This window comes from Rissa tridactyla, chromosome 6, assembly GCF_028500815.1.
Source record: "Rissa tridactyla isolate bRisTri1 chromosome 6, bRisTri1.patW.cur.20221130, whole genome shotgun sequence".
NCBI classification, from domain to species: Eukaryota; Metazoa; Chordata; class Aves; order Charadriiformes; family Laridae; genus Rissa; species Rissa tridactyla.
In genome coordinates, this window is record NC_071471.1 from 29,414,938 (window position 1) to 29,433,005 (window position 18,068).

General features: G+C 46.9%; 1 protein-coding gene across 21 annotated transcripts in view; it reads right to left on the minus strand.

Annotated features, from left to right (window-relative positions):
* Window positions 1–18,068, minus strand: part of LPP (LIM domain containing preferred translocation partner in lipoma) — a 353,260-nt gene that overhangs the window by 296,975 nt on the left and 38,217 nt on the right. For 5 of the 21 annotated variants that reach the window (XM_054206268.1, XM_054206264.1, XM_054206276.1 and 2 more), the window contains exon 4: window positions 15,614–15,757. The exons of 14 other annotated variants lie outside the window; for them this stretch is intronic. The gene's annotated coding sequence lies outside the window, so the exon portion shown is untranslated. Of the gene's footprint in view, window positions 1–2,401; window positions 2,914–15,613; window positions 15,758–18,068 lie in introns of those variants that run through there. 2 more of the 21 variants (XM_054206286.1, XM_054206287.1) reach the window with 2 other exon arrangements.

Genomic DNA, 18,068 nt, shown 5'->3' on the forward strand with positions numbered 1-18,068 from the left:
TCTAATTTTAGCACGTGTAAGCCATGAGGAGCTAAGGGAACCTGTGAGCTGCTGCTTCTCAGACACCAGACTCTCCTGAACAGCACCTCTCAGTAGTTCAAAAATAGTCTATGGTCCTCTTCCTAGATTGACAACTCTGCTTTTGCACTAGTCCTCTGATAAAAACAAATAGACATCTGATGCAAATATGTATTGGTACAGCTACGAGATGTCAGCACTGTGCAAACAAGCCTCCAGTTCCACATCATATGTGGAGAGAAAAAAGCTCTGAGACGCTGTCCTCCCCTTGGTAAAGTGTCATTTGTATTAGTGGGACTTAAAATGGATTTTAAATATTACCTGAGAACTTTCCTCAGTAAAGGAGGTCATCCAGGCATGTTCATAGGAGCAAGCCTCCTACTTAGGGTAACCTGAAGTTGGAAGGTTTTGCTCGGGCCAACACTGGAGAGAGGACAGGACTTTATCAAAAAAGCACCCAACATCACTGCTGGTCTTGGCAAGATTGGATTTACTACAATGAGGACTAGAAAGAGGATCTGCATAGTCTGGAGGCCAGAGGTCCAAAAGGCAAGCCAAAAAGTAACTCGCTCCCTTTCCTAACAAACTGTGTTTTCAGCTGGAAGTCGCTTGGCAGCCTCCCTACCAGAGGATGCAGCAGGTCAAGACAAGAGTACATTGCCTGTCAGGCCGAGCAGGGACACGAAACACAAGAACAGACAGCATTTTGCAAACATGGGCTGAAACACCAGGAGGGCTGCATCTGCTGGGCTCTCCCGGACAGCAAGGGACGCTGCTGGCCGGGGCTGCCAGGCTCCAGGAAGCACCAACCTGCAGTAGAGCATGGGTGGGGTAAGTACCAAGGCATGTAGAAAAGTAGCCAAGGCAAGTCTTCAGGCACCCAGCTGCACCTCACCTGCCTCACGAACACCTTTGGTTTCTCTTTTCTGTGAAAATCAAACACGGTGGCATTTTATAAGAAAAATGTCACTTAAACGCCTTATTAAAGGCAATTTCCTCTCCCACCCCTTTTTTTCATTAACAACACTCAAGCATTCATCAAATGATCCTGTTATTTCCAGGCAAAACGTTAGTCTTCTTGCAAAGAACCTATATATTAGTACTGTCTATTGTTATAAATGTAAAAAGTTCTACAAAAAAAATCAATTCAGAAGCAAAGTGTCCCATCCACCTGAATAGGAATTTACTTAAATAAACCTCACACCCAGGGAAACCCATAAGTGCTTTGCGAACAATGCTCATGTGGGGGAAAAGTTGCAGCAGTAACCATATTACTTTTCCCTTCTAGGCAGTAGCTTTCCACTTAAATATTATACAATGCACCTACTTATTATTCTTATTACACAATATTACATTCAAATCTATGCTGCAAGCACCCCACTCATCACAAAAAGACTTCAGGAAGGAAAAAAAAAAAGACATTAAAGGAAAGTAATCTATAGTAGCACATTACACCGCACCAATTTCAAGCAGGCTGTCATTCTGATCACACCAGATGGCATTTCGACTCCAACAGTATCCTTCAGCGAAACATCCTTGTTACGGCATTTTTCTTGCTATGCAGAGCCCTTTTGAAATGAGTAGTACAAATTCTCTTAGTCATTTCAAAAGGACTGCGTTGCTCAGAACGCTTTAACTTTTCACATCAGCTTTTCCAATAATTTGCAAAGCAAAGATGGCCTGTTTTGGCCTTATCAAGGAAAGAATTAAAAATAAATAAACCAGCGCCTGCCTTGGGAAAGAACTATACAACAGAGCTGTGTAACCCCCAACTCAAGGGAGCCTTATCCGCCATTGCAGATCCAGGCCAACTCAGAAAATCACTTAAGTACGTGATTAACTTTAATATGCGCTTAAGTTGCTTTGACATCCATAGGACTTAAGCGTATACTTACTGCTCTCCTCTACAGAAATACTCCCTTAAACGAGATCCTGTTTTGTAGGGATGCTGTGTACACACACACACGTGCAGCTTATGCCCTCGGGAAAGCTCTGGCTCCTCGACCTAGCTGCAGACCAGACGGCCTTAATTTTGGGCCCACCTATGAACCAAAATGCTTCACCCAGAGCTTGAAATAACCACCACCCTGAGCTCCAGAAGTGCTTTATCTGGGACAGGGACTTTATGAAGTGTCTGCTTGAGGTTTTAGACTTGGTAAATGATGCAAAGATACTACAACATGGAATTGCAGATCCGTCCAAGAACAGAAGGCCTCCATGGGCCCAGCTGCATCTCCTCTGAACCATGCTGTGGACCAGCCCTGGGCCGTGCACACACAGCAGATACTGGGACGACCTTTCACTGATCCCTTCTGAGCCACCACTTTGTCTGGCAGGGTATGGGTTATGGCTCAAAATGCCACAGAGTTTTGTCCACACGTACAAAGACATACAGACCCATGACCAAGAAGCCTCTCAGCTGCAAATGGGACACCACATTTCAACGCCTCTCCAGTTGCCCATGTGGAAGTCCGCAACTTCGTCCCAATCTTCCACCACACTTCTTCACTGGGCATGTGCAACTGCTAAACTGGTCTTCCAGATGTCTGGGGTCTTCTGTGGCCCAGGAGATTAACATAAAGCAGACACCAGAAAAACAGGCCTACCAGGACTCCATTGCATCCCTCCTTCCCAGGACGCTCCCCAGCAAACTCAGTGGGGTCTTGGATTCCCAGTTCACTGTGCCACAGAGAAGAGGGGTTATGGCACAGTGCTGCAGCCAACTGCTCGCAAAGGACTACGATTACTGCCCACATTACACTCAAAGCCACCGCCATGCAACCCAACATACCCCCCACTGTGGCAGTTAGTGCAGCGTGGTCTCACATAGGCAACTGCAGAGCAAACAGCCAGGAAGGATGCAAAAAGTAGTAGAAAGCAGTCTTTAGTCCTGCCCAGCAAGGTGGGCTGAAGGACTACAGCAATGACCAAAAGGCATCTGAATCAGCCCTATCATCAAGGAGCTCTCGTGTTTCAAAACAGAACCTCAGCCAAAAAAAGCCCCTTTGCCCAACCCCTCCCCTCACCGGCTCCTCTCTTGTTATTACAGTTAATTGCAAGTACATTGTTCCTACAGCTTGTCAGATAGAAAAGAACTACTACATAGGGGCTGGGTTTTCCCATTTTGCCCTTCCCAAGGCAGTGCAATAAATTATTATTATGTATGTCAGCTTTGCAAACAACTAAAGCATCCATGCTGAGTGCCTGCATAGGGACATGCTGTTTCTCAGTGTGATTCGAAATAGCCAAGATATTAAAATCCCACAAAGAACTGAGTTTCTAATGGAAAAATTGATGGGCCAGATGTTGACACTGATGATTATTTTGCTAGCCCAGGGCAAAGCCCAAACCCCTCTAGGTTAGACACCCTCACCCTTCCCATTTCCTCAATGACCCACATTAAAGCCTAGCTGCTCCCAAATCCACCCACCCCTTGAGTTACTTGCCCAGAAGAGTGATGCACACTATCCTTTCCAAGCCCTGGCCCTTCCCCTGCATTAATCATTGCTCCCAAAGCACCTGGATAAGGGATCAACAAGCTCTTCAGTGCTGAACTTGGCATGGGAGAAGAAACGCTTTGCAGTAAGATATCAAATGCTGCAACCAGATTTCGGATCCCACCAGATCTATGGCTCCACACTACCTTCCATTTGAGGAAGCCCTGACAGAACAAAACCCAGCTGCGCTTCAATACTCTGTTCAGCAGTGCAGGATGACTTTATTTTAGCTTGCGAAATCCCTCTCTTTCTTTTGGATGCCACCTGGTCAAAATACTACGATGAAAAATCACTGCAGATTCGAGATCTCAACGTCTTAAGAGTGAGCTCTTTGCCGGGCATCAGGAAAGGATCAGGACAGCAAATCACATACTCCCAGTGCACATACAACTTTTCTCTGCCTGGGCACGATGTCTGATTCAAACCCATACTGGCCTTTTCAAATTACTTCTCCCCAGCATGGTGAAACTGGCTCCAGGAGCAATGGAGCTGCCTGACCCGTCAGCTTTGTGCCTGAAGCCAGGACCAAAGGTGCTGCTTACCAGGGCTGCTGCACAGAGGGGCACCAAGCGGCATCATTCTCTGCTGCAACACAACTTCAGGGCTCTCCCCTCACTCTGGGACTTCCCACACTCAGTGCAATGGGATCCTGCATCTCCAGCAGCACAGGGGCTCACACAACCATGGAGAAGTCTCGACCTGCACTCCCACACAGAGGGGCAAGGGGGTTTAAACCGGAGGGTCTCTGTGCAAGTCTTGCATTGAATACGAGATGTACAGTGATGCCAAGCCCTGCTGCAACTGAAGGTTAAATGCCTGCCTTGCCTTCCCAAAAAAAACAGCCAACCGGACGTCAAAATATCTGCTGATCAGACAAATTACAGAAACAATTAGAGACACACAGTGACTGCAGGGAGAAGGAGAGCCATCGCTGCAAGCCTGCCCCAGGGAAGCGAAGTATCCCAACTTGCCACAAGAATAAAATCAAGCCCCATCCAAAAGTGAAAAGAAAATAGAAAACTTTACTGCCTCTGTCATTTAAATACAGCTTTCTATTACAGAAACGCACCAGGAGCCTGCCTCCCCCCCTCAGCCCCTGCACAGAAACACGTGAACTTCCTCTACAAGTGACAATAGAGCAAATAAGACCAGGAGTGACAAAGAGGCAGGAGGAGGAGAGTTGCAGAGTGCTGCAACTTCCCATCTCAAAGCAAAAAACTCCACTATGAAGTTCAACTGAGTACCAATATAGGGTAAGACTCTAGAAAAACACAGGTAGTTTCAGGACCTGTGCTTGTGCCTTGCTTGTCTTTTCAGTATGTTTAAATAAATAAATTTAAAAGCCAGTGGTTTTCAGTAGTTTCTTTCTCTCCTGGTTGCTGTGGGAAAGTCTTCCACAAACTACTGGAGAAACTACTTCGAAACACAAAAGTGACTGCACGTATCTATTTAACATGAAGCAAAACTGAAAAAACATGGCTTTCCCCAAATTATAGCATGAAATTTTGATAGAAAGGAATGTAATTTGTTTTTTCTTTGAAGCCAGCGCCGTCCTTTCAAGTCGTGCTTCAGTCGCCTGAATCACACGCCCGAGACCACCACCATGATGCAATTTCCATATCCGAAGCTTTAGTCTTGTAGGATTTACTCGTTTAATCTATGAGAGACGGAAGCACATTACATACTGCTGACGGCGTGCATTTGCGCGTGTGAACACAGATGAGGATGAGGTGAGATTAGGACAAGCTTGCAGGGAATTAGCCCAGTGGGTTATTTATTCCAGGAAAGCACAGATTAAAAGGGCTGACTGTCCCTTTGGCCTTACGAGCACTCATGTGAGTTATCAAGCACGTTTTATATCGGAAGAAAGGGGAGGAGATGTTATCATCCAGGTAAATATCTCAATAAATAAACGCTTGGTGCATTCAGTGAGCAGCACTTTGCACGGGATTAGCATGACACCTCCTAGGATCCCAAAATGCCATACAAAGGAATGCTCTTTTTAAGCCTCCGTGGGGTGGGTGGGCTGGATCAGTCCCAGCTGACAGGTGGATATGGTCAGTTCAGAGGGACCTACGCCCCAGTCCACCATCTCAGGGTCCTCTGGCAGGACCAATCTTGCCCAGTATGCTCCAGTTCAGCAGCATCACCCACAATCGAAGCCTCCCAGTCCTACCGCTGTGCAGACAAATGCCTTGCTCATGCCCTGTCCTACTAGACCAGGCTTCAGGCTCTCGAGGGATTTAGTAGTAGAAACCAGGCAGCCTCATTTCTACTGACCCGTTCTCACCGTAACATATTTCCCATTTCCGAGCGACTGGCTGTTCTCTCTCAGTTCTGGTTAATATTATTTGTGTTTTAATGCTTTCTAGGAACCATTCCAGCTTTACATCACAACAAATACCACTCGGTAGGGGAAACACTTAATCTGCCTGGCTGTGCTTTGGGTACTTTGCTTTAGGAACTGGTCCAAGCAGTCAGATAAACAGCAGTGCCTGCCCCCACAGCCACAGCTCTCCCCACACACACTCAGCCCCACTGGGGACGTGGGTCCGTAGATCTGAAGGTGACTTTCAGCAAGGTTGAATTCTGGAGCTCCTTCAGAAATGCTCCAAGGAGCGTGAGTAAGCAAAATAAAGAGAAACCCACAAAGGCCTGAGATCAAAGGACTCTCTGGGTTCCTTTTCTTTGCAGACACATTGGTATTTCCCGCTTTCTTCCTCTTGGTCTCACAAGCAGCAGGTCTTTCCGCAGCCATCATTGCCATAGTACGCGTCTGACTGAGGCTGAGCTAGCGTTGTACAACACCCAGGAGGAGTTTCCGCAGCACCACTTACCAGAAGGGGAAGCTGAGGCAGGGAGAAGCACGGCAGGCACTTTTCCAAACTTAAAGAGTCAATTCACTGGAGATTATTGATTCTGGTACTAACCTTGAGCCTGGCCTAACTTATGAATTTCCACGTGAACCCCACCAAAACACAGCAGTCACACTGGCCTTCTGGGAAGCACTGAAGGGGCCCAAAATTACACCAGGAATCAGTGACAGAGCTGAAAACAGAAATACTGGATTTTGTGGGTTCACAATCCAGCTTACCCTATAAAATATTTCTCCATCTCTCAAAGGAGTCTGTTTTACAGGATTCCTGTGATTTGACACAAAAAGTGTCACCCTGGACAAACAAAACAAAAAAAGCCCTTGGCTCCAGCCCAGGTTGGTTATGGAAGGCTTTTTGGAGTGATGTTTCTGTTTCCAGCACAGACTTTGCTCAGGTCAGGAGGAAGCAGGTAGGAGAGGTGAGCATGTATCAGGCACATCCACCACGGAGGTCTGGGCGCTGCTGCTTCCCAATGCAAGTTTGCTCTGGAAGTTCAAACCAGACTCCGAGTGCAGCTGTTTGCATAGAGTGGCTTTATCCTTGCGCCAGTTTGAGCCGACAGAACTCACTTTACCTTTGCAGGGATGTAACCAGATCAAGAAAGACTTACAGGTCAGCTCCTCGTCTGCAATTCCACCTCTTGTTTGCAGTTTGTGCGTTATTTACTCTCACAAACAGGAGGCAAAAGAAAACAAAAAAAGAGAGGGAGAGAACCCAATTAAGGAGATCTGCTCTTTGGGACAGGCAGGACAAGCTCAAAAAGGGGAATATTCACTGTCACCAGCCAGCCCCAGGGAGGGGAGAGGAGAGGGGGAGCTCAGTGTTATGCCACGTTAATTATTTACCCACAGATTTTCTCAGGAACTCGTAACCCACACCCAGCATCTCAGGAGAACATTCGCAGGGTGCAGGCAATGAGGAAATTGTGGAGGGAAAGAGGAGGAGATCAGCAGGAAAGTATTAAGAGTTTGAGGCCAGGCATTATCAACCAGACAGAATTATCCTGTTACGCAGCTGACAGGAGGAGGAGGGTAAAAAACCCAAGGAAGGTAGAGCGCTGTTAGGTTCCCAAAACACACAAAACACAGACAACAGGCACAACCAACCAAGGGCATTACAATAAAATGCTGAGCATCACATAGCATCCACCAGCATTAAAAAAGTACTCAAGAAACTTAATCTACCTCTTCCCAGCAAACCCACACACAGCTCTGCCATGGAGCAGCCAAGGGCACCCAAGCACCTGGAGGTCTCCCATCAATTTATTGCCGAGGAGAACTCTGCTTATCTCCCACCATCAAGAACAACATTTGTGCGTGATTTTTAGTCAAGATTTTGGTCTTCTGGAGGAGACGGAGCTTTTTGTCGTATTGTTTATCTTAAACCAAAGAGGAACTAGAAAGTTCAGATTCTGGAGAGGTCTGTGGGTTTTACTGGGGGCAGGGGGGAAGGTGTTTAGGAGTTATTTTTTGTCAAAAACAGGACATGCTTTTTTCCTGTTTCTTTCTGAATTTTTTTCCCCCACAGAAAACACTTCCCATTTTCCACGCAAGCGCTAGTTTTGAACCCTGCAGAGCAGCAGCCTCTGCTCCACCAGCGATGGTGGGGAGCACTTTGACAGGCTTGCACTACCCCAGCATTTGCAATGTCCTCCTTACAAACTCCAAATTAATACCCTGCTCACGTTAACATTATTTTTTTTTTTCCATCAAATTAACCATTGCTCCTCCTCTTACTAACCACTGGACTGAATCGACACATCTCATTTCTGTGAAGAGGAACCATTTACACCACCTTGTTTTCACACCAGAACCACTGACTGTGCCGCATCCAGCCCCGGCACGTCACTCCCTTCTGCTCTTTCCTGGGCCAGTCCGGCTCCCAAGCATTGTTTTTGTGTAGGTCCTACAATCCCACCTACCACACAACGTAGTAAATGCTTACTTAGACTTTCTGGTTGGCTGGTTGGTTTTGTTTGGTTTTTTTCTTTAACCAAGTGACATTTTTCAAACCAGACAACTTTTTCCACTTTAAATGTTAACAAGAGAGTGTAGGGGGAGAAATGGTGAGGAAGCTAATCAGTTCATCTTTCTCCTCTAGCTTGATGCAACTGCCCGTACTCTCTTATGCAGCAGCAGCACTTTTCAAATACATTTCTTTTGCCAAAATATTTAAATACTGCAGAGAAATTATCTACTAAGATCATCAGCCTATACATTCTCTCTTTTCTATCACTTTTCAATCAGCATTGCTGAATGCATTAGCAGTAGGTTCTCTTGTGTCTTTTACCAAGAGTCTTCACGTCATATACCATGTCCCTCCTTCTTTTAAATGCCACAAGGTGCAGAGCAGCTCAGGCATCAGAATACACACCAGACAAATTCTCTAAAGCCACTGCAGGCTAATACACAGGAATCAGGAGCGCAAGGTTTAGGACTAAAGCTTTTTAACTTACGAAGTCCCTTGTGTTGTCAACAAAAGTCAGCCAGAAACCCAACGAAGATAGCAGCACTTGGAAAGTGGAGCACTGAAGCATCAGCAAACGCTTGACACAAGACAAAGGTAATTTTTATTCCCCTCCCAGCCACTCCAATGACAATAGTTACAATTTTTAGCCCAGCTCATCTTCCTGCTTGAACAGGAACCACACACCAGTTGGTCCTGTCAGATGAGAGCACCTCATGTTTGCCAAGGTCAGTAATGGGGAAGGAGAGTTTTGCTACACAATACAAGAGAGGGAAATGCACAGTTCTTGACCTTGATGCATGGAGCAGCTTTAACCACGGAGACCACTTCAAGAGATGTCCAGAACAGCAAGCAACTGCTTGGACACAGGGAGAACAGGGAGGGGAACCGTCTTATATCCAAAGCTATTTCTGTCAGGGAGAAGTGAAAGGGTTGTTCCAATATCTATCTACTATGCATGGATACAATACTTTCTATTTTCCTCCCTCTGCAGATGCTTTCCTCCCAGTCCCATAAGCTTCTACAGAGACATTGCTTTATCTCCTGATGCATAGCATACATCAATATTTCCAGTGCTCACCAGCAAGTCCAGTCTCCTCTTGATCCTGATAAACTGCATGGTAAACCTCCCCCTGATTACAAGCCCCGTGCCCCCCATGTGCTCCATACACTCCTAAAGCAGCTGAGGTTATCAGAGCAACCCCATGAAAACAAAGGTAGGTCCTCCCGTCAGCCACCCACACCATCAGCCTAAGAGCTGTTCCTCATCATTACATTCAGCTCAAGTCTGTAAAGTGCAAGACTCATTTAGAATAAGATGAATGGTAGGATTAGACCACAGCAGTCACCAGTATACTCCAAGAGCTTTATCAATTTCCACTCCAACTTTCTTTTCCTCTAAATCCTAGCTCAACGCACCTTCCATTCCCACAGGACCACCGCCCAGAAAATCAATCTGGGACCCAGCCTAGATGTTCTCACCATATAATCTGTCCAAAGTCCACAAACTACTGACTTGTGGTCACCAATTACATAGAGAGGACTCAACCTTGCAGGCGATCAGTAAACCCTCATCTGTTTTATTATCCTTGTGGCGATTTGCTCTCACACACTGTTGTGTCCACCCATCGGCTGCCATGAGCATCCCAGCTCCTCAGCGTTGCCCTCCTTCCAGTGGTAAAGTGTGGAGCAGGCACCATCTCTCATGGTCAATCTAAGTGGAAACCCAGCCTGCACGTTTCTGTTACTGTTTAATCAGCATCTTGCCTCCTGGACCAAGGTCCAGTACCCAAAAGCAAGGATTTGCTGTCATTTCTGTTCCAGTGAATGTATTTTTTCCATAAAGGAAAGGAACAAAGAGAAGAGGATCTCCCGTCACCAGTAAGGAAAGCCACTGGCTCTCCATCAGCACAACCTAATGTGGTCACCAGGCTCGCAGGGACAGGAGGTGGAGACAAGCAGTTCGACTGTTAACATTGGGAACCATGGAAATTCAGCTTTACCTTTCCCCGTCAGTCCTGCTCTGCCCTTTTCCAAAAAGGAAAAAAAAAAGAAAAGAAAGGAAAATAAAATAAGGGTAAAAAAGCACTCTGGAGGTGCCACACCACTTGTGGGAGACGAGCAGCAAGCTCTGCTGCGGCATTCAGGTGTGGCAGAGGGAAGAGCAAGCTCTGCTGCCGATCCCACCGATCCCTCTGATCCGAATGCCAACACATGAGTGGGCAATTAGCCAGTTATGGATCTCACACCATTTGGTTCCGCCTTCTCCTGGGAAACACGAGATGGGGGAGCACGTTACCAGAGAAGCTATGGCAGTTGGGTAACACCACACTAAACAGAGGCAGGAGGGGCTACACAGCACCGTGGGAAAGCAAAACCCAATCTCAACATCCCCTGCTCCCCAGCAGTCTGTAGGGACGGGACATTTCATGAGCCCAGGCTCTGCTGCAGAGCACCAACTGCCCCTCGGCCACCCGTTCCACAGGGGTTTCTCACCGGCCAAGAGGCCCATGACCGCTCGCAAAGTCACGCTGCCCATCCAGAAAGGCAACGCTGAAACCTACTCCTGTTTTCCATGAGCTAAGCTAAACAGCTTAAATATTACCCAGCGCTGCCAGCCCTTGTGATGGGTAAATGCTTTCGGGATCAGAGGGACATCTTTATTTAAATGGCATCTCAATGGCAGGTGGAACATCAGCTTTATCACCCAATTCATTTGTGTCAAGCGGGTGCGAGTATGCCCCGTCACTCACCCAGCCTGCTCATACAAAAGGACGATGTGCCAAGCCAGGGCACGGGAGGCAAGCACGCTGACCCCTCGATTAAAATCGGCATCATCCAGCTTTTTATAGAAAACAGCTGGTCTCCTAAGGACTCCCTGTTACCATAAAACAAATTGCAAAAATGTCAGGACCAGCCGCATGACTTGGGATCTGCCTGCCCAGGTAGGTAGCGACTTCAACACACAAAAAGCTCGCAGAAAAGATGCCCAATGCAGATCACCTTATTTCGAGAAGAACAGAGCTTTTTTTTCTTCCATGTTTTAACTTACTCCACCTTCCAAAATAGCCTGAACTAAGTCAAAAAAGGCATGTTCATTTTGGAATGAAGCAGCATGCATATGAAGCACTCGCAGAAGAGCTGTGGCAGAACAACTTGTTCCTCAATAGCTATTCTGAACCACGGCTCAGTAACAGATCCAGAGTACGTCTCCGTAAATGAGACGTTGATCTGACAACCCAGTTGAAGTGGTGGGCAGAAGCTTGAAAACTTTTATAAAAGCATAAGCTGACAATTCCCTTGAACTAAGGGCACACCAACCCCAAGAAAAATCAGACATCATTCGCTTCTTTTCTAGAGACCTGCTTTCCAACCTCAACTGTTCAAAAAAACCATCAGTCCAGTCTCGAAGTCAGCAAGACTGGCTTAAAAACTAACACAAAAAAAATTAGTCTGTTTAAAGTTTTTCCCCTATTGGCACTCTGTATACACAGCCCTTTTCCCAATGCTTTCCTACACAACCACGAGGCCCAGAACCTTAAGTTTATTTTAAATGAAAGACTAGATATTAAAGCAAGTTACAGATTTAAGGGAGCAGGAGCTACGAAAGACTTGATACAGGGCAGAGCTTACAACAAGATCACCATCAATAGAAACCGCTGAATATCTTGAACATTGAACATTTCAAATTAAAACCCCATTTTGCTTTTTACTATTATTTGTGATTTCAAGGTCCCAGATCAAAAAGTACTTCAGAAGAGTGACCTTTATCCTTGCTGCTTTCACACAGACTGAACGCTGCCTTTCTGAAGGCAGACAATTTCTTGAAGTATAGTGTTAGTAATTTTTTTTTTTCTTATTTTTCTTCCCTTTCAAAATTTCACTCGGTGTTGCAAGCACTAGTTAATGCAACCCCTTTCCACAGGCTCCGTTTCACTGTCCTGCTCTCAGTATCCAGGTCTGTGGCATAGTGGGAAAATCTTTAGGAAGCGACATTTAAACAAAATAAACTGCAGAATTTTTTTTTTTTCCCAAAAAGGTTTCACAGGTTTAGGGTTTTATACAATAGCTTGTTTTTACAAAATGTAAATTCAGGATCCGGTTTAAATCGGTGTCTCGTTACAGCCTCCCTGCCTAAAACACGCACTTATTTCCTTTTGGGCAACATGAATTTGTTCACCATGGCCAACTCATACCACATCCATATATTAGATAAATATGCATATACATATATAGGCGCGTTCTGTGTCGTCTGGAGCTAGCTATGACCCACACAGGGCTCATTCAGCCAGGAGAAAGGTTACTAAAACGTTATCTGCACTTGAAGCGGTTTAGTGTTACTGGGCTGAAAGGAAACAGAGAGACATCCTGTTTATAGGCTGTAGAGCCCCAATGGATAAACAAGTGCACCTCAGTTAAAAGTAGAGTCGGGGAAAAAAAACAGGCAGAAAGAGAGACTTAGCGGGTGTCAGGATAACAAAATACCGGCTAACAAAATAAGCTGCATGCCTGGCAGCACAACCCAGGGCTGCCGGGCGGCCCCACGTGCTGCGGGGCTGCAGAATGTACAGAATGTCCCGCCATGCTGGGGCTGCCGGCTCCTCCAACCCCGCCGCGGCGGCTGGACCCTGCTCATCTTTCACCTCGATGCTGGGATGCTTCCTGGCACCCAGTGAGGCGACACCAGAGCTGTTTTTCCACCCACCCCTCCTCCTCTCTGTTCTCCCAATGCATGCCCACGCTGCTGAAGCTTTCTATGTATTTTGGTTTTCATCCGCAGGCAGAGCCGCGCCGTGGATGCTCGGGGTTTTTGCAAGGTCAGAGCGGGAAGGGTGTCGCACAAGGTCAGCACACTCGCTGCGGCCATGTCTCTCTGCTAGCGACATGGGGAAGCCTACAGCCTTCCCTCGGCACATGCTGTTGGCCACGGGCAGAGGTGGACCTTGGGCTGGATGGACATGGTCCAGCCTGACCCAGCACCTCTGCTGCAAGCACAATCCCCACCTACGGCAGGGAGGAGACAGTCCCAAGATGTGAACCGTCCCACTCCTCTCCCACCAGGAGAATTCTGAAGGTCCATCTCCAGGTTAGACGGAGATACCAGGCTTATTCTCGTTTGAATTATCATTTACATACATGGGCCTGGCAAGCGCAAGTGGGACTGAGCCAGAACTCTGGGATGGATGTGAGAAATGGGAGATGTACAGGAAAACCCTGCAAACATCCCTCTGCTTCTGACATCAACAGACCAAACAAAGTGATAGAAAAAGTTGAGGTCCTACCCTGGTCCAGATCCAAGGGTTCCTTTGCCTCCACTGAGCACAAACCCACAATACTCACCCGCTCTTGGGTTACCCTTAAACAGCAAGCAGAAACCCTCTGTCCATTCGACACCTCCCCAAGCACCAATGCTGTGGCAACGGCTCACTCGGTGAGTTCCTTGGAGCTGCTACAGGCTACCTTCAGCCTCTACAGCAAACCTTCCCCCAGTAACAAGCCACTCTGGAAAGAGCTGGCAGACAAGGATGCCTTGTCCGTGTTGACAACACCCTACCAAGCCACAGGGAAACAGGGCAAGGAACATAAGCCCACCTGCCAGGCTTAGACAAGTAACGAGGCCCATAGGGACTTCTCCTACCTGATCAACCTTCATAAGAAGAGCTGACTGCTTCTAATCCGACTTTCCACACCTACACCTTTATTGCTCCACTGATCATTTTTCCCCTCACCAGTGAACGTGGGAGATGGACCCACATCCAAAGCCTCCATCCTCATCCACCAAAACAGAAGGGAGAGTTTTGGCTCCCTTGCTTTCAGTTACAGGACAAGCATCCCACCCCAGCACACAGAGGAGAATTTGAACTGAGCACTGATACTTCACAGGATAACCCGGAACAAGAGACCCAGATCAGGGTTCATGTGTGATTTCTCCTTTCTATGTGGCCTTTTTGTTTTTCACTGCCTTGGTGTGTTTGCGACCCCAGGAACTCTCTGCAATGGAGGTACAAAACCCAACACATTCTCCAGCCCTTCCAGTCTGAAAGGCTCCACCCAGACCTGCTCCAAAGCATGAGCAACGGAGAAATACCCCTGCGTGTACAAGCAGAGCTCGCTGACGATGCCAACATTCACCCTCCGAGCATTTCCATCACAACATGGCTGACACAGCCAGTGCTTCACAACCACCACAAGAACCTCCAGCTCTGCAAGGACACATGTAAATGGGATTTCCTCACACTTTGACAGGTCCTGGGGAGGAGGCAGTGCTGCCAGGTCCTTGGCCGATGAGCTGAAGCCTGGGGAACCTGACAGCTAGTCTGAAAAGAAAGCCCTGAGCAAGTCATTTCTCATTTGTTTCCTATCCTACTCTTTATCTCGTGCAGCCGAGACAGGTCTGACTCACACCGGGTTTCCGCGGGGTCCGACACAACAGGTTGACAGACTCACCTTGAAATAAAACAACAGCAAGAGTGAGATGACCATGTCTTGGCCAAGGAGGGCCCAAATTCTAGACAGCCCTCAAAGGCACAACTCTGAGGTAAATAACTATTAATGAACTCCTTGTTCGTCAACTCTGTGTAGTCCTAAAGCCTTTATTTTGCCTCCCTTCCAGCTGGAAAGAAAGTTCATTGAGAATGAAAGCTAGTGACTCGCAGGGAGGAGTGACAGATGCTGCCTGCCTGCATGTGTGAAAAAACTCTGACAGGCAGAAATAACGCATCTCACATGTCTTATTGTGGCAGTGAAGCAATAAATAATCTAGTAGACTACTAAGGCTCATAGTAATCATGTTGTGCTCCATTTTCAGAAGCCACTCCCCACGCCGGATGACATCTGCCATGGTATAGATGTTCCTGGAACAGGGAGATATTTTTAAATCTCTCAATGTGGCACAAAACTGTTGAGTGTATCAGCCAAAATACCAGCCACCATAGCGTTTATATATAGCCTTGCACATACCGTATATAGATGGGAACATAGACAGATACGTGGTATCTAGCAGCATTACAAACACATTCTTCTGCTGGTCTCGGAGCACTTGAGAAGAAACTTCCCAGCTCACAGCTCTGCCCGTGTCACCCTACCCCGTGTATCCCTCCATCAGCTCCTGCTCAAGTGTTAAGTGCAACATCTCAGTTCTCAAGGATCATCAAAAGTCTGTCCTTACACCTCCCCACGTGTCCCCTTTGCTACAGGGCACTGCAGTGCCAGTGACTGGGTTACCCCGCTCCCCTGAAGACCCCTCTGCACACACACCTTCCAAACCAGAACCCATGGGCCCCAAAACTTCCTCCCTCCTTGCTGAGATAGGTCCTGGGAAGGGGTGAGATGATCTTCAAAGGCAGTCCAATTCACTCAGGAATACCTCCATCTAACACGTGCAAACTCCAGGTATGGTTCCTAATAGAGGCAGGAACAAAGAGTTGCTTGTAAGAACATAAAAGGATTTGCAAGCTCAAAACTAGCAGTAGCTCCCCATGGAGCACCTGTAATCGCCTCCCAGGAACTCTACTGGCACCCAAGTTATTGCAGGGGAAAAAGGAAAAAAAAAAAACAAAACAAAACATTTAAAAAGTGGCTTGAGATAATGCAATACATTTTCTCACGAGCATCAAACATGCATCAGCATTTCAAACAGAGCGCCGCAGCCTTCAGAAGCAGGTTGATGTTTAAGCTCTTGATACAGTTATCTGCCTAATAATAACCCCAAAGAGCACTCCTTGCCTGGCTGCCTGCCAGACCACATGCAGCCTCTCTGTCCTTTTTTTCTTTCACTTTTTTAAACTTTGTCACACATGGAAATGTTGACTCTAAGAAATTTAGCCTCTTCCGTGAAACAGACTGGCTGAGACTTCTTTTTTGTTGTTGAGGAAACCATGATTTGGGTCCAGGGAGGGGAAACAAAAGGGAAAACTTGCGTATTTTTGCCTTCACATGTGCTTTATTTTCTCCTTTGTCAGGCAACAGTGAGAAAGGATCTGACCCAGCTGCCGTCAGCTGCGTTGGAAGTGATTGTATCAGCTCCACCTGCATAACATGGGTATTATTCAAGATTGCAAGGACAATGACTTGGAGACAAATCAGCAATGACTGGTGCGTTCTCGAGGGACAAATGCAACACACTCGTGCATGACAAGCAACCCACAATAGCGGGACAATCTCAAGGTTGGGAGGAAGGAAGGAAATCAGGGAGGGATGAATATCTCCCTGTGTTTGTCTGGGGAAAAAAGAGATATTACTAGGAGATCACAGCTTGTTCAAACATTTAGAGTTTGCCCCACAATAATTGCAGCACTCGGGAACAACAAAAGAACTGCGCCGAGAGATCCAGCAGCTATGGCTTGGGGAGGAACATTGTGTCTGTGTCAAGTTTTCAAAGCTTTATAAACTGCAAGGAGTGCAACACAGTTCCTTCATATTCAGAGAACAGCAGCCTTGTCACAGCAGGCTGTGAGGTACCACGTATTGCTATTTACATCTGCTATGGATCGGGCCCCATGCACCATGGAGCTCAGGTATGGCGCAGAGCATTCCTTATAGCCGGTCTGCTTGTGAAAAAGAAAACTTGTGGTATCAAAACAACAAAGGAGCCTCCAACAAACACGTGGACAACGGTACAGGGTGACGCAACTGCTACGGAAGCACCACAAAGGCACTTAAATGGTGTCTTTAAAATGAAAAGATAAAAGGAAAAAAGGGAAAAGTGTACCTTTGCATGTTCCAGCACAAGCAGAAAGCCCCAGGTCACTGCTGTAGCTAACCAGGAGGGTGACAGCAGTGCTCCCTGCACTCTTTTAAGCGCAGGGAGGCTGTTCCGAGCAGGTGCCCCACCATCATTGCTCAGCATAGTGTTCTGAAACATCCTCATGCCTTTTTTTTTTTTTTTTAACTACACACAAACAGCGCCATGTTCACAGCAGGCTGCTGGTATGACATCCATATCACCAGTAAGACCCTGTGAAGTCTTAAAGGGTAGGTCACACCTGCAATGATTTTGTCACTGCCTGCTCTGCCTCCACCACGTACCCCATTCTGCCACCACCAAATACCCCGTTCCCCAGCAGTTCTACACTGACAACTTCACAGACTTTCACCAGAGGAGCCGCTCAGAGACAGCAGCCTGCTCACAGACACAGCACCTACGGCTCAAATGGAAAGAAAGCCCTTTAGCCCGTTCTACACCTTATTCCTCCAGGATTAGAGTAAATAATAACATCTTGATACCTTGTCCGAAGCTCTGCAACATGCCAGTGTGCTACACCTGCCTCTTTCAACTGCTGTATATACTTAAATGTATGTACTTAAACATATATACCCATATACACACACGATGATGCCAAATGACACTTCACCAAAACAAACAACATCAGGCATCAGACCCTCATGACCCAAATAGGTGAGTTGCCATATGAATTTACCACTTTTGCCCCCACACAATCAGGAAGGTGGAAGCAAGCCAGGAACGAAGGCAGGCATCGCCCTTTGCAAACACCTAACAAGCCTAACTGAAAACACCGAGCCCAGCACCTTCAGTCATCCCCCGCACACCCTGCCAGGGCAGGTGGTTAAAGATGAAAAAGACTCACCGGGAAAGCTCTTCCGTAGGAGCTGATATTTTAGCTATTAAAGAAGTTTCTGTTTAAACAGACATTAATTGCATACACTCAGGAATTTCTGAGTTTTACCACTTAAAAACCACCCAAAGCCACTT